Here is a 16782-nt window from a genome sequence, read left to right as displayed (position 1 = left end):
TTATAGAACTTGACTCTTTTCATCCAGAGTACTGCCAGGGTAGAGGAAGGACTCAGAAGAAACCACATATTTCTGTTGCTATGCTTTTGTTTTTTAACAGGAAATTGTTGTCTAAACGAGAGCATTTCCAACGTGGAAAGACATGAGGGGGACATCAGACCACCTATAGGATAACCATTCCACAGGAGAGGTGGAGGCAAGGCCCCATCATGGGCAGATGGCTCAGTGAGGCCAAGTTTATACATTATGGATTCCTTTAGCCTTAACTGTGCCTTCCCCTTATGACTGAGCTCCTGTGGGCTTCCCATGCTACCCCAACCAACTGCCCTGGTTGGCCAAACCATAGGGAATAAAGGGACAAATGCCAGAAGCAGCTGGGAATTTTACCACTGATTCTATAGTTGACAGAAACCAGAGCATTTCCCCAAGAACCTGTGCTGATGCAGTAAAGAAATTGAAAAAAAAAAAAGTCCCCCTGCTCAGCCTTCACATTAATATTTTTATTTTTATTTTTATTTTATTTTTTTGAGATGGAGTCTTGCTCTGTTGCCCAGGCTAGAGTGCAGTGGTACGATCTCGGATCACTGCAACCTCCGCCTCCTGGGTTCAAGTGATTCTCCTGCCTCAGCCTACTGAGTAGCTGGGACTACAGGCACATGCCACCATGCCCAGCTAATTTTTTGTATTTTTTGTAGAGACAGGGTTTCACCGTGTTAGCCAGACTGGTCTTGAACTCCTGACCTCGTGATCTACCTGCCTCGGCCTCCCAAAGTGTTGGGATTACAGGCGTGAGCCACGACATTCATTATTAAATCAAATCATTACTGCCTTGATACAGGCAGGAAGAAAAGTTCTATTTTTTCTATTATATTAGCTTTCTCTTCTAATGACATAGTGTTTTGGGGAAGAGTGGGTGACAATAGAGCCAAGAAGAGCGATAATTTATTTAAGTAACTTGCAACCTGCAAACAGATTGTGTTCTAAATCATTCTGAGCCCAGACTTCAAGTCTGGAACCCAGTTTCTCACAGATCATGCATAAGGATAAATGTGTTCCCAGATCACCTATATTGGTCTATTTAACTTGGGCACTAAATACCCCAAGGAGCCTGTTCTCCCGGTTGCAACCTATCTCTACCCAGCTGTCCTCGCCAGCAGCTTGGAAGCCATTCTCAGCAGCCCAATTATTGGCCTTATTGTCATCTGGCTCTGTTCCCACAGCCTATGTCTAAATCCTAAAGACAAAGGAATGGAAAGCAGAAAGTAACAGAGTAATCTGATAGAGTAACTGTCACTTAAAACTCCCCGAGATAGAAGCATCTCCCCCAATTCTGCGATGAGTGTGGTATGATTCTTGCACATATCCCAAAGAACAAAGCCCCAGTTGGCCCAGGGCGGGCTCTCGTGCTTGAGTGATTCTAGACGGCGGTGTCAGCTGAACTGCCAGCACCTTCCAGTCAAGGAGATTCAGCGACCTGGACCAGAGAAGAAGACACCACCACAGCCCTTCACAACACAAGGCACCCCCACCACGGTGCCACGAAATGCCTTGAGGGACTCTGAAGAAGGAGGGAGAGTCTGCAATAGTGTGTAGAGATAAGAGCCAGGGATTCACAGATTATATTCAGAATTTGTTTTATTTAGAGAATAAATAGAATGCCACAATGAAGTACAATGGCCCCATTTTAATGGCGCTACTGGTTTCTTACCCAGCATTTGTTCTCTACTTCTCCCCAAGGTAACCACTTCCTTGTTTCTTCTACACATAGTCATATGGCGTAGCTGGAGCTAAGCCATCCCCAGCCCTAGAGGTGGATCCTGCCAGATGTAAGCCCATCAGTGCGGGCATTGAGTACGGTTACTGCCCTTCATGATGTAAGTGGCCACATCAGATCAAAAGAAGGGACAATATGTATTGAAAGGCTGTGAAGAGGTTTCTATCTCCTGGTGCACATGGACAAGGGAACCTCTTATTCCATTTGTGGCTAGTAGACATCTTGTGACCACTTAGGGGAAACTGCCTGAGAAAGAAGCCAACCCCACGGATGGTAGAGCAGAGAGATGGGAAGAAACTGAGTCCTCAGTGATGTTTCTGAGTCACTGAACCAATGAGTCTTAGAGGCTGTACTCCTTCAAGAGCAATTTACTCATTTCTGTTTGTTTTACCAAATTTGAGTAAGAGTTGCTATCACAGTACAAAGTGTTCTGATAAAGTACCAATGAAAATATAAACCTGGAGATGGAGAGTGGGAGATAAAAGGTACAATAGATGTGAATGTGCTTTGAACATTAGTATAGAAAGTGCCAGCCAGGCGCAGTGGCTCACACCTATAATCCCAGTACTTTGGGAGGCCAAGGCGGGCGGATCACGAGGTCAGGAGTTCGAGACCAGCCTGGCCAATATGGTGAAACCCCGTCTCTACTAAAAACACAAAAATTAGCTAGGCGTGGTAGCGGGCGCCTGTAGTCCCAGCTGCTCAGGAGACTGAGGCAGAAGAATCATTCGAACCCAGGAGGTGGAGGTTGCAGTGAGCCAAGATCATGCCACTGCACTCCAGCCTGGACAACAGAGTGAGACTCCATCTCAAAAAAAAAAAAAAAAAGAGAGAGAGAGAAAAGAAAGTGCCTGAAAAATCTCTAGTCCTTTCTTCCTGCAAATATACTGAACCATAAAAATAAAAATTTGAACTTTAGAGTATGTCTTCATTGCACTATAAATCTAAGATATAAAAGATGCACCATTTGCTCTAAATGGTTCATTTGTGAGCCACATTTTCCTGAATCAAGAGACCACATTATTTAAGCCATTTGCTAAACAACTGTTCAGTGTATGAGAATAAGCAAAACTAAATAACTTGCCTTTAAGGCTAAAATCTGGTGGTAGGGGGCAGAGAATGAATTCTCTCTCTATAGAAATGTAAACATTTAATGTTTAAAATCAATATTCTCAAAACATGGATAATTTGTTTAATTGCAGGTCTGAATGAACCTACAATAATTGGAAGAAAAAGCTTTCTTGGCTATCTTTCAAGATGGTCAGAAGAACGACCATGGGGGAAGAAAAATAACGTGTTCAATATCTCACATCAGGTCAGCAGGTCAGCATGTCATGTCAACAAACCTCTTCCTGTCTGTTTTCTTGTGTACTCTAAAGTGACCCCATGAGTATCATCATACTTTTCATAAGTGCTTTAAAGTTCTTCAGATAGAAAAGCTCATGTTCATAAAATATCATAAAACATAAAAAGCTTTCAAATTTTTTGTCTAAAAAATACATAGTTGACACTTGTCTTGAGGTGTAGGAAGTGGTAGAACAGTTTATTGCGTTTCAGAGGAAAAAGCTTTGAACCCCCGTGAGAATGCAGCATTTTACTATTCTCTTCACAGCCTCACCGGTTCCTGCAAGCACAGGCAGAACACATTTAAAGATGGAGCTTGGGCCGGGCGCGGTGGCTCACGCCTATAATCCTAGCACTTTCCGAGGCTGAGGTGGGCGGTCAGGAGTTCAAGACCAGCCTGGCCAACATGACGAAACCCTGTCTCTACTAAAAACACAAAAATTAGCCAGGTGGGGTGGCGCACACCTGTAATCTCAGCTACTCGGGAGGCTGAGGCAGGAGAATCACTTGAGCTTGGGAGGCGGAGGTTGCAGTGAGCTGAGATGGTGCCACTGTACTCCAGCCTGGGTGACAAAGTGAGACTCTGTCTCTAAAAAACAAAACAAAACAAAACAAAACAAAACAGAAGATGGAGCTTGTTCCAAAACACTCTTTGTAAATGGTTGTTTATTTCTACAGGAAAATCTGTTCCGGGTTCCAATGGTATATATATGGTTCCTAGCCCTGCTTAAAAATGCTTTTTAGCTCAACATGTTCCTCAAATGCAGGAGCTGACCAAAGGTTATCAATGTTTTCTAGAAGAATGTGTTGAAGACACCAGAAGGAAACCATACTGGGAAAATTAGGAGCTGACTGACAGGAGGAGAAAAACATTTCCTTATCCCCTGCCTTCTTCTCTCCTTCAACCTAACACTATCCACATTTGGGTTCTCGCCTTGGGATATACAGTGAGGGTAGGATGGTCCTGTGGTCCATGACACACTCTTCTGAACTATCCGCCTCTCCCTCCACTCCCTCGGGCCCTCATTCTGACTGTCTCCTCATCCTTCTCTCGGGATCCTGGCCTCTACCTTATTGTTTATTTCAAATCATTCCACCTAAGCTCTTGCCACAAAACAAACAAGAATGCTTGGGTCTCAGAGTTTCAAAATTAAAATGGGGATAATACATAAATTTTTCAAATGTTCAAGTGCTACATAATCATAAGGTGCTTCTGTTATTGCTCTGATATACACATGAAGCTCCCCTGAATCATTCTTATACATGGTTACTGATTTCCATATCACTATAGTTTCACAGCTAATAGGCGTATCTCTAAACTCTAATATCAAGATACATGGCCTAATAAAGAATGTTTCCACCACATTCTCTAGTTGCAAGAACCACTCCAGAACATGGTTTTTCTCCACAAATATTGGAATTTCAGTGTTTACAGGAACAATGGGAAGAACATCAGTAATGGGAACTGGCCCCCAGATGGCCCTAACTGTATTTCAGGCACAGGATGAGTTAAATAGGCTCTGTGTGCCTGAAGACTTCACATGCATAGCTTTATGTCTAACAAGGAAAGAATCCACTCCAAAATGTTTTTCAAATGAACTTTTGGGGAAAAAAACCCTGGCTTAAGTGGAAGATTGCCTGCATATAACATCTGTTGTATATATGCATGGCTTTACTGACTGAATCCTGATTTGTTCTCAGTCTTTCTCTATAAAAATCCTAATCCTGAAGGTTCAAATATTCTTAAAAACTTTTTGAAGATTTTCTTCGGAATGTTGTTGAGAGAGATATTTTGGTGAATTCTAATGTTAGTGAGCGCTGGACAAGCCTATGCCCTACACTGGCCAAGGCTTCTTCTAGCATCACCATGTAGACAAGGCGAGTGAGACCAAGGGCCCAAAGCAACACATTCAAATTCGCTCACAGAACCATGCATTCTATTCCAGGGGAGGAAACCTTTCCTCAGCTGAGGGATCCAGTTTCCACTATTCACTTCCCCTCCTTGACCCCACGAAGGAAGAATCCCATTCTCCTTGGAAAGGGCCCATCCAAAGGATCTCCCAGCACAGTTCAATTTAGCAACATTAAGCTTGGCAGATCAACGAGACATCTTTCATCCTTAGGTAAGTATTTCCACAAACACCTTTTTCTATGTAGGCAAAACACTGGCAAAATTAATAATACGTCTTTTGTTTAGAAATAGACTTTGTGCAAATGCACTGAAATGTGACCAGGATAAAACACACACGTTGGCAGGTGAGACTTACCTACAACTTGTTCCAAATAATTTTTCTTTCACCAATGCCTCTATGGTTTAAGAAGAGGCCTTCAAAGCTCCAGTTGCAATTATAGATAAAGTATGGAGTTTTTAACAACTGGCTCTGAGTATGAGGTGCTTAAATAAACTAAGAAGCCCATACTTAATGAAATTATTTTGTCAACTGAAAGATGCCACATTTTTATCTCTAGAAGAGCCCTTCCTCAGACATATTTTTAGAGCATCATCCTCTCCATCAGACTCTCCAAAGGAAAAATTTGGTAGGGAGGAGAGAAGAATTATTTATCTGGATTGGAGAGGCTGGAGAGAAACATGTAAATCCACCTGAGAAAAATTTACACCTGGAAGATAATCATCATGAAAAAATTAGAATGGTTCCTCATTTAGTGTGTTAACTCTAAGAAAATAAAACATGTTTCTATATACAGCCATGTTTTAAGGTTTCTCAGAGTTTAAAAGACAGTTTTATCAAACATGTTGGAGAGTAAAATTACTTAGTTTTAAAATTTACCCTGTAATATTTTTCACATTAAGAATTATGAACAGGCCAGGCATGGTGGCTCATGCCTGTAATCCCAGCACTTTGGGAGGCTGAGGCAGGCAGATCACTTGAGGCCAGGAGTTCAAGACCGGCCTGGCCAATATGGTGAAACCCTGTCTCTACTTAAAAAAAACAAAATTATGAACAAAGACATTTGGGCTAATTGCCAATGTACACACCTTCCTGGGAACCCTCTGTATCTGAAACCAACTTAGCTTATTTTTATGCGTGTGAAGTTTCTAAATTTTGGATCAAAAAAGTTTGTGAGTAGTTACATGTAAGGCACCGGACTGCGTGCCATGCATAAAACCTAGTCCTGCCTTCAAATTACTTTAGTCCATTAGAGCAGGAATTAACAGCACTCAGGAAAAGCAACCAAGTAGGTATTTGAAGCAGAGTTTTTAAGATCACAAAGCAGTGTCAAGAGGCAATACATAATTAAAATTGCTAAATGAATTGTTCAGAGGCTAACTGATACAGCAACTTAGAGGCAGGGGCAGATAAAATCAGGTTGCAGTAATTTAAAAAGGAGAAGGAATCTGAACTGAGTTTAAAAGGACAGATAAGGTCTAGATAATAATATTACTGCTGCTGCTGCTCCATAGCTCCATTTGACAGTCTGCCAAGGGCCAGACACTCACTATGGCAGGCATTGTATACATACGCTCTGATATCCACAACTAAACTGAAATGAGCTTAGCATCATGCTTTTGTAGGTGAGGTTGGCAAATAACTTGCCTGAGGCCTCCCAATGAAGAGGTGAGCTGTGATCCACATCCAGGTCTAGCTGACCCCAGAGCCCACTGTGTTCCTTTCACACTGACTCCAAGGAGCAGAGAGAGTTCTGGTTGTACCCAAAATACTTTTTAGAACACTTGAATTAAAACTGAAAAAAAAAATGCCTTGGAGCTTACAGAGCAAGCAACAACATGTCATTGTAAGTTTTAGACCAGACACCTGACATAATTAACTCAGCACTTTGGGTGGACCAGCCTGGTGGACTGAATGAACAGGAGGTTCACGAGTTCAGAGAAACAAGAGAGAGAGAGAACCCAGTCCCAACACGGGTGCACACAGCATGGCTGGGCTGCGTGCACATCTGACGGCTGTGAAGATGACACTGGGCTTGGGGTTGCAGTTGGGTATTTAGATCTCAAACTGTTTCAAAAACTGCCAGTTGCATGAGTTATGCAGTGACTTAGATTTCTGCAAGCTTCAGCCTCCTAATCTGTAAAATCCAATTAATGATAACTGCACAAGGCTAAAATAATTAAGAAATAATATATAGCATGTAGCTTATCGTAAATGTGCAAATGTTAGTTTTTTGCTTTCTGAAGGCAGTGGAAATGAAAAAGCAGAGATGAGACAGCTGGTAAGGTAAATATAGTGAGATTTGCTAACAAATTTGATATTAAGGGCAGGGTGAGGAGCAGGGAGGAGGAAAGGAGAGAGATGTCAAACACTGCTTCAAAGTGATGTGGCTGTACTAAAATCCCTTCATTTCCTCAAAGAGGAGAGTTAGGAGTTAGAGGCAGCTTTAAGAATATGTGATCACAGAGGTGACTGGAAGTCCTCAATTGAGAAGACTTAGAAATGAGGGCAGGGGCTTAGGAATTAAAGGGAAACCAGAGAGAAATGATTTGGCAAGCGTTTGACTAAGAGTCTGGTTGCTATATTCCATTTATGAGGACCTGGGAAATTGCTGAACTCCGTTTATCTTTGAATGACTATGCTTTAGAAATCAAAAGAATGTATACGAAGTTACAACACTATAAGAAGCCAGGCCTCACTTTTTTTTTTAAGACAAAGAATATTAAAAGAAAATACTCGCCTTAATACAGGACTTAAGATCAATTGCAATTCCTTGTCTTTCTATTTTAAAACACAATGATTGCTTTAATACCCTACTTAACTCTAAAAGTTTTTATCACAGATGTAATCTTCCTCTAGAACAGGCTTTCCTGTGGCACAGAAAAGGCATGACGGTATAATGCAATAAAACACAGACTTCTGAAGTATGCCTACCCGGGACAATGCAACTGAAATGAGGATGGCTGGGATCTGGGATGAGACAGGAAGAAAGGAGACAAGGCGGAGGGGAGGTAAGGTTGGCTGCAGCTCAGTCAACATGAATGTAGGCTTTGACTACCTAAAGCCTAAAGGTGGGTAATTTTGTTTTATTGACTTCTTAAGCTTGGGGAATCTGGTCCAGTGCTTCTACAAGTTTTTCAAATATTATAACTAAATGTCTGTTCCAGACACTGGATTCCTTATCCACAGCTGCTAAAAGCAGATCTGGCACTACTGGGCACATCTGGTCCTTTTGACATTTTAGGTGACAGTCTTTCCATGCCTATTAGAGATGGTCCCTGAGCAAGCCCCTGGTGGGTCTATCCAAGTTGATCATCAGCTACAGATGTTAAGAACATGAGACATCCATGATTCCGTACTGCATGGGGCTATGACATTCTATCTGGTTTTTAAAGTACAACAATGATCTTGTACCTAGCTTTATAACAAGTGAATAACTTGCTAACCATTATGCATCTGAAACATAGCCTTGAAACATATTAAGGGAAAATTGATACAACTAAAAGCAAATACTGATAATCTACCAATACAAGGAGAGCTCTAAAGCAGCTCTCTCAGACAATGATAGGTCAAGTCGAAAAGTTAAGGATGTTGATGATTTGAATAACAATTAAACAATTTTGACTTAATTAATAATTGTACCCAACCAACAGAAAATAAGCAGTATTTTCAAAGACACGGCCCTTTCACAAGTGAAGCCCATTTCTTCTGATCACCTTTCTAACTGCTTTGGTACCCTAAATTTCAGATTAATTTCTAATTTATTGGCAGAAGCCTTGTATCTTTGCCTTCATATCCTTCACAGTACTTAGCTCAGTGCTTTCTACAAAGCAGAAATTCTTGATCATCCCACACAGGTCACTTTTAATGAAGTTATCAATAACAACTTCGGCTAAGTAATTTTATGCCACTTCTCTTTGAACCATGTGTTGCCTAAGGAGTCCATCAGGATCTGTCAAGTCTTACTAGATTGGAGGTAGTTTGATAGCAAAAGGTCTAAACAAATTTTCACCTAAGAATTTGAGATGACTGAAAGTCATTCTTCATTGGTCCTGGAGCCAGTGCTATAACTAAATGTCTTGGGATACCCTATCACTTTTATGCATGGAACACAGAGTCAGCCCAACAAGACAGCAAAAGGCCACAGACTCCCTAACTAGCAAACGTGAGGGTTGGTGCCATTACAAGTTACCCAGCTAGAGTGAATGGTACTATTGTATAGAACTTTGTCCTCCAAATGGTCTTTCTCTGAGCTCCTCCAACAGGGGCAGAATGCAATTATTGCTTCAATCCATTCATATTTCTTCCTGTAACCCATTTCTGTGTTTGTGCTGGCCACTTCTCTTCGCCACAGTTGACCTTAAATCTGCATTTACCAAACTATCTTCCACAGAACAATATGGTAATAGGTTTAAAAACTAAAGTAGTTTAAAGTAGTTTTTAGTAGTTTAAACTAGTAAAGTAGTTTAAAATTAAAGGAGTGGTAGCATGAAAGGAGGTGCTCCATGCTTAATGACGTTTGGGAAACCCTGCCTATAACACCTCCTTGTTGAACACAGGCCATTCAGGGCAGCATGTAAAGAGTCTACAGCAACAGAAAACGATTAACCTTACTGAAATCCCAAACTTACTTGACCACAATGTCCCCTTCCCCCTCCTCATTTCCAACAGAAACCTATTACCATAATTCTACAAGACTGAGGACAGACTGTCCAAGAGGCTCCTAATTCCTAGTTCCAAGGACAGGAACAGGAGCTACTTCCTTCCTCGTTCCAAAGGTCACCCCTTTCAGAGAAAACAAGTATTTTTTTTTAAACTCATATCCTTTTTCTCTCAAGAATAGTTAGGGACCCCCTCAGATTCTTCACCAGCTATAACTAAAGGGTCTACAATGAGGAAGTCTCCCCCACAAAATGTCTAGTCCCTATACCACCTTAAGGTATTCAAATTTCTAGAAGAGTTTTTTATTGGTTGATTTTTTTTTTATTTTTTATTATCCTTTAAGTTCTGGGATACATGTGCAGAATGTGCAGGTTTGTTACATAGGTATACACGTGCCATGTCGGTCTGCTACACCCATCAACCCATCATCTACATTAGGTATTTCTCCTAATGCTATACCTCTCCTGGCCCCCCAACCCCCCACAGGCCCTGGTGTGTGATGTTCCCCTCCCTGTGTCCATGTGTTCTCATTGTTCAACTCCCACTTATGAGAACATGCGGTGTTTGGTTTTCTATTCTTGTGTTAGTTTGGTGAGAATGGTGGTTTCCAGCTTCATCCACGTCCCTGCAGAGGACATGAACTCATCCTTTCTTATGGCTGCATAGTATTCCATGGTGTATATTTGTCACATTTTCTTTTTTTTTTTTTTTTTTTTGAGATGGAGTCTCACTCTGTCACCCAGGCTGGAGTGCAGTGGCACAATCTCAGCTCACTGCAAGCTCCACCTCCCAGGTTCACACCATTCTCCTGCCTCAGCCTCCCGAGTAGCTGAGACTACAGGCGCCCGCCACCATGGCCAGCTAATCTTTTGTATTTTTAGTACAGACGGGGTTTCATCGTGTTAGCCAGGATGGTCTTGATCTCCTGACCTTGTGATCTACCCGCCTCGGCCTCCCTAAGTGCTGGGATTGCAGGCGTGAGCCACCGCACCTGGCCATGTGTCACATTTTCTTTATCCAGTCTATCACTGATGGGCATTTGGGTTGGTTCCAAGTCTTCACTATTGTGAGCAGTGCCGCAATAAACATACGTGTGCATGTGTTTTTAGAGTAGAATGATTTATAATCCTTTGGGTATATACCCAGTAATGGGACTGCTGGATCAAATAGTATTTCTGGCTCTAGATCCTTGAGGAATCGCTACATCGTCTTCCACAATGGCTGAACTAATTTACACTCCCACCAGCAGTGTAAAAGCATTCCTATTTCTCTAGGAGACTTTTTTAAAGGAAAAGAGATGTTTAATACTTAGGTAGAGTTAATCTGCACATTTTCTGAATGCTGTAATTCTGTGCATATTTTTATAACTTCTATATTTGGTTTGTATAATGATTTTAAACTTTACATATTTTTAAAAATCATTTTCATAACACCACCAAGCCAGGCAATAATCAGGAGGTTTTGCAATGGAAGAATCTGAAGGAAAGCACTTCAGTGACTTTCTAAAGATCAAACACTGCATTTCCATCCCTGTCCTCTGGCATTCTGCCAAGAATCCCCCGGATGGTTATATTCTTAGCAATGTCTAGCTCAATACAACAAGTTACTTATTCATAATGTGAATCATTTATGCCATAGCCACCAATCATTCTTCTATTAGCTGCCTTACAATAAATCCATCAGCCCCGAGGAAAACACTTACAAGGCCCTGGGACACAGTAGCAAGTTCACCTAGAAGACATGTGAAGGGCTGAGCGGTGTTTTTTCCTTCTTGAGCATGCCTTCACCATATTATTTCTAAGTCTTAGAGGTAAAAAGCAGTCATATTTCAATCCCACAAAGCCTTCAGTGTTGAGATTATACAATACCAAGGTACCACAAAAGTAGCAACTGACCTGGGATGGGCTCAGTGTGGTCCTCCTGCACCTGCTCATGAGAGGGCAGTGACAGTGCCTCAGTCAGATGGGGATGGAAGAAACTGGTGGGTGATGCCTACCGTCCAGGGAAAAGCACTGCCGCATAGTAGGGCCACAAGGCACCACGGATTACTGAGCACCGCTGTGCTGAGCAATGGCAAAATCTAGGCTGGAAAACACACCATTTCTAATCTTTGGTGTCTCTAATAAAAGGCACACTACTATCCTGTTATCCCACTCACCAGTGCAAGGGGCTCAGGAAATGCTAGCAAGAACAACAGCAAAGATCAGGACGCCCTCAGCACCCGGTGCCTGGACGTGCCTTGGAACATGAATGTGCATCTTTCTGCTGCCCGGGCAGTCCTGTGCTGTGTGCCCTAAGTGGCAGCTCTGCCCTGATGCCCTTCCGTCAAATAACCAGGGTAGGTGAAACCCTGGACAAGAAGGCACACAGAATAAAATGTAGGGACAATTTTGTTCAGAAAATTATCTCCGTATCTATCCATCTAGGAGTTTTTGTAGTACCAAATAAATTAGTCATGTTACAAAGCAAACAGAATATCAATGAGTATGGAAAGGGAAATATTTATTTGATTTTAGGAAAACAGAAGGAACAACCACGGCATCTAACCTAACAACATGCCATTTCTTTCTTCCTTTGTTGATATAAGCATGCATCTCTCTGATGAGCAGACATATCTATGGACTCATTTACAGAGAAAATCATTTCTAAAAAAGAAAATATTCACTCTTTTTTTTTTTGAGATAGGGTCTCACTCTGTCACCCAGGCTGGAGTGCACTGGCAAAATCTTGGCTCACTGCAACCTCTGCCTCCTGAGTTCAAGCAATCTTCCCACCTCAGCCTCCTAAGCTAGGACTACCAGAGCTCACCACCACGTCCAGCTGAGTTTTGTATTTTTTGCAGAGATGGGGTCTCACCATGTTGCCATATTGCCTAGGCTGGTCTCGAACTCCTAGGCTCAAGCGATCCACCGGCTTTGGCCTTTCAAAGTGCTGGGATTACAGTCGTGAGCCACTGCGCCCAGCCTGTTTACTTTTTTTTTTTTTTTGGCGTTCAAATGACTGAATCTCACATACACGTGGGGGGTGAGCCTGACCTATAACACAGGTGGGGCCCCATGATGACTTTTGTGGCCCTTGGACAATTTGGCCTTTGTGAGCCTCTTCCTCCAGGAAAAAATATTAAATTAAATTTTACAACTGCATTGGTATAAAGACAAATATAATACAAGCTAGGTTCCATATTATATGTTCCTTATTACTGTGTTCATTTTTTTCCTTCTGTTTTTAAAATAAAGTTAAAACAATTCCATAGGCCACTGAAAGTATCATGGGCCCTGAGCACTGTGACTAATGAATAAGTCAGCTCCAGGCCAGAACCTATTGATTTTCAAGCTACTCAGCATTCTAGTCATAAGTTAGAGAAAAGAACTTCTGGGACTTTCTTGCCAGTAATAAAGATCTGCAGTAAGAAAACCATTGTTTTACCAGTTAGCAAAACACTGATGAACTCTGACACAAGCAAAGTAATCTTGACTCTACTAAAATACTGTTTGTCTTTGTAATAACTTTGAGTACTTCAAGAATAGTTCAGTGTTTTAAATATTTATGTCTCCAATAAAGCATTATTATTTTGTGAGTTAAAGGCAAGGCTCTAACCCATTGTTGCACTTAAGCTTTTAATTGTTTTATATTATTGCTTGGTTAAAAAAAAGACCTGGTATAAAATTGAAAGTATAAACCTTTTTCCTTTTTTCTTTTTTTTTTTTTTTTGAGACACAGTTTTGCTCTTGTTGCCCAGGCTGGAGTGCAATGGTGCGATCTCAGCTCACTGCAACCTCTGCCTCCTGGGTTCAAGGGATTCTCCTGCCTAAGCCTCCCAAGTAGCGGGGATTACAGGCATGAGCCACCACGCCCAGCTAATTTTGTATTTTTAATAGCGACGGGGTTTCACTATGTTGGCCAGGCTGGTCTCAAACTCCTGACCTCGTGATCTGCCCCCCTCGGCCTCCCAACATGCTGGGATTACAGGCATGAGTCACTGCACCCAGCCGAAAATATAAACTTTTTTATCAGTAAAAAGTGATACCACTATGCTTACCAGACTAAATTTCTTCATCTATTCCTAACACTCTAGTAAGCATTTGACATATGATTGAGTGGAAGTAGTTTACCATTGCAGGCCTTGACAAATAGTTCATAATGTGGTCAGAGCCTGATAAGTTAAAGTACTTAGGAAAGAAACAGAGTAAAATAATTGCCTGGACCTAACAGAAAGGCCTATCTCCTCTTCCTTCTTTCCCTTTTAGTGTCATTGTGGTTTTTCAAGAACCAACACCACCAAATTAAAATGAGATTTTCAATCTTAAGGAAAAATAAGTTAAAAAATACCACAGAACTTTTCTAGCCAATGAAAAGGATTTAAAATATTACCTAAAGACTAATTCAATAAAACCAGAAAGCCAATGGGAAGAAATGACTCTGAAATGGGTCATGTGTGATTACATTTGATTCCATTTTGAGTCTTTGTGTATGTTAATCTGCAGTACGCATTTTCTTTAATTTTTATCCTTTGGTAACAATATTTGTCATTATTCTATACAAAATAGTTAAAGACTTTTTTTTTTTTTCTTTTGAGAGAGAGTCTCACTCTATCCCCTAGGCTGGAGTGCAGTGGTACAATCTCTGCTCACTGCAACCTCTGCCGCCCTGCTTCAAGTGATTCTCCTGCCTCAGCCTCCCGAGTAGCTGGGATTACAGGCACCCGCCACCATGCCCAGCTAATTTTTATATTTTTAGTAGAGATGGAGTTTCACCATGTTGGCCAGGCTGGTCTCAAACTCCTCACCGCAAGTGATCTGCCCACCTTGGCCTCCCAAAGTGCTGGGATTAGAGGCGTGAGCCACTGTGCCTGGTCTAAAGACTGAGAATAGTTTTTTCTGTTTTAAAAAAGACTACAGGGCTGGGCATGGTGGCTCTCACCTGGAATTCCAGCACTTTAGGTGGCCGAGGTAGATGGCTCACTTGAGGTCAGGAGTTCATGACCAGCCTGGCCAACGTGGTGAAACCCCATCTCTACTAAAAATACAAAAATTAGCCAGTCATGGTGGTGCGTGCCTGTTATCCCAACTACTCCGGAGGCTGAGGCAGGAGAATCACTTCAAATCGGGAGGAGGTTGCAGTGAGCTGAGATCGCACTACTGCACTCCAGCCTGGGTGACAAAGCAAGACCCTGTCTCAAAAAAAGAAAAAACGGACTACAGTAGCTCCTCTAATAGGTGATTTCACTTTCTGCAGTTTCAGTTACCTGCAGTCAACTGTGGTCTGAAAATATTACAGTATTTTGAGAGACAGAGAAACTATATTCACATAACTTTTATGACGGTGTGTTGTTATAATTGTTCTATTTTATTATTCGTTGTTGCTAATCTTTTACTGTGCCTAATGTAGACATGAAAACTTATTATAGATATGCATGTATAGGAAAAACAATTCACATAGAGTCATTACTATCCATGGTTTCAGGCATCCACGGGGCGCTTGGAACATATTCCCCACAGATAAGGGGGACTGCTATACTTGAAAATCGAAAAATGTGACTTACAGAGTACACTTATACAAAAATACCAACAAACTGAAATTATGAATACGTTCAGCTTTTAACATATGTTTCATACTCAAGTGGCAAAAAAATGAAAAGAGCTCACTTTTATAGTTGAAACCTTTTCAATGTCTTCACCCACAGACTCTTCTCATCAGTTTTCACCTGTAGTAAAAACAAAAAATAAATTGCTTTTTACTTAAATATTGCTTTCTCAGAATCCTTTTAGTGGAACATGGATGAGCTATCAGGGCTAATTTTAAGTTGTTTAAAAGGAAGACTAGATGCCAAAAGGCCAGGATTTTCCCAGGAAAAGGCCATATCATGCTACTGGACTGTAATAGGCCTATAGCAATAATCATAAACATTTAATTAAAAAATGAAAAAATTCACAGGATGTGGTATTAGAAAGTTACTGAAGTCCTATCATCCTTGATTTTCCCTTTCCCTTGAAATAATACTCAGATAATTCAAAAGGAGACTTGAACATACAATAGCTCTGTAAACAGAGGAGTTCAGTGACTTGCCAGAAGCCAGGAACAATTTCCCCCAACAAAGGAGAGAGAAAACGCCAGGCCATGAAGCAGGGAATGGAAGGAGAGGCTCTGATTTCAATCCTTCTCCACCGCAGCATCCCTAGCTCCAAAACACAAGTCCTCCAACAACTGCCTAAGGCCACAGCCACTCTTCTCTGAGTTCTTCTCACTTTCCATCAGTGCAAGAGAGTTGAGGGGTCGAGCTCATTGGGGTGAGGCTTACATCTGGTGAAATTTGGGGCTGCAGTTTTTCTGGTCACTGTTTTGGTTTTTTTTTTCTTTCTTTTTTTTTTTTGAGACAAAGTTTTGCTCTCTTTATTTTTATTTATTTATTTTTTTGAGACGGAGTCTCGCTCTGTCGCCCAGGCTGGAGTGTAGTGGCGCGATCTCGGCTCACTGCAAGCTCCGCCTCCCAGGCTCACGCCATTCTGCTGCCTCAGCCTCCCCAGCAGCTGGGACTACAGGCACACGCCGCCACGCCCGGCTAATTTTTTTTGTATTTTTAGTAGAGACAGGGTTTCACTGTGTTAGCCAGGATGGTCTCGATCTCCTGACCTTGTGATCCGCCCGCCTCGGCCTCCCAAAGTGCTGGGATTACAGCCATGAGCCACCGCGCCCGGCCATTTTTTGTATTTTTAGTAGCGACAGGGTTTCACCATGTTGGCCAGGCTGGTCTCGAACTCCTGACCTTAGGTGATCTGCCCGCCTCGGCCTCCCAAAGTGCTGGGATTACAGGCATAAGCCACCGCGTCCAGCCTGGTCACTGTTTTTAAAAAGAAAGAACCGCAGACATTTCAACATTTGCAGAGTTTTAAAATTAAAAAAAAGTGCCTAGAAATTTCTCAGCTGGGTATCTTCATGAAGAAAAGTTACTCGAATATATTCCAGTTGATTGAGGGATGAATCAAAAGAAAAACTTCAGAGTGAAAAGGTAGCTACACAACAGCACTGGTGGGGAACATTAAAGGAAGGCACAGAATGTGCTAATTATTATTATTATAAAAATAGCCCAACTAG

At 41.7% G+C, this 16782-nt stretch overlaps 1 protein-coding gene across 2 annotated transcripts in view; it reads right to left on the bottom strand.

The window, feature by feature from the left end:
• Window positions 1-16782, bottom strand: part of PLEKHG1 (pleckstrin homology and RhoGEF domain containing G1) — a 246055-nt gene that overhangs the window by 179748 nt on the left and 49525 nt on the right. The window contains exon 1 of one of the 2 annotated variants that reach the window (XM_057302611.2): window positions 15336-15395. The exons of the other annotated variant lie outside the window; for it this stretch is intronic. The gene's annotated coding sequence lies outside the window, so the exon portion shown is untranslated. Of the gene's footprint in view, window positions 1-15335; window positions 15396-16782 lie in introns of those variants that run through there. 2 annotated transcript variants of the gene reach the window in all.

Source organism: Pan paniscus, chromosome 5, assembly GCF_029289425.2.
Source record: "Pan paniscus chromosome 5, NHGRI_mPanPan1-v2.0_pri, whole genome shotgun sequence".
Lineage (NCBI taxonomy): Eukaryota > Metazoa > Chordata > Mammalia > Primates > Hominidae > Pan > Pan paniscus.
Note: the sequence above shows the minus strand (reverse complement) of the source record. Positions and strands in the feature narration are given on the sequence as shown.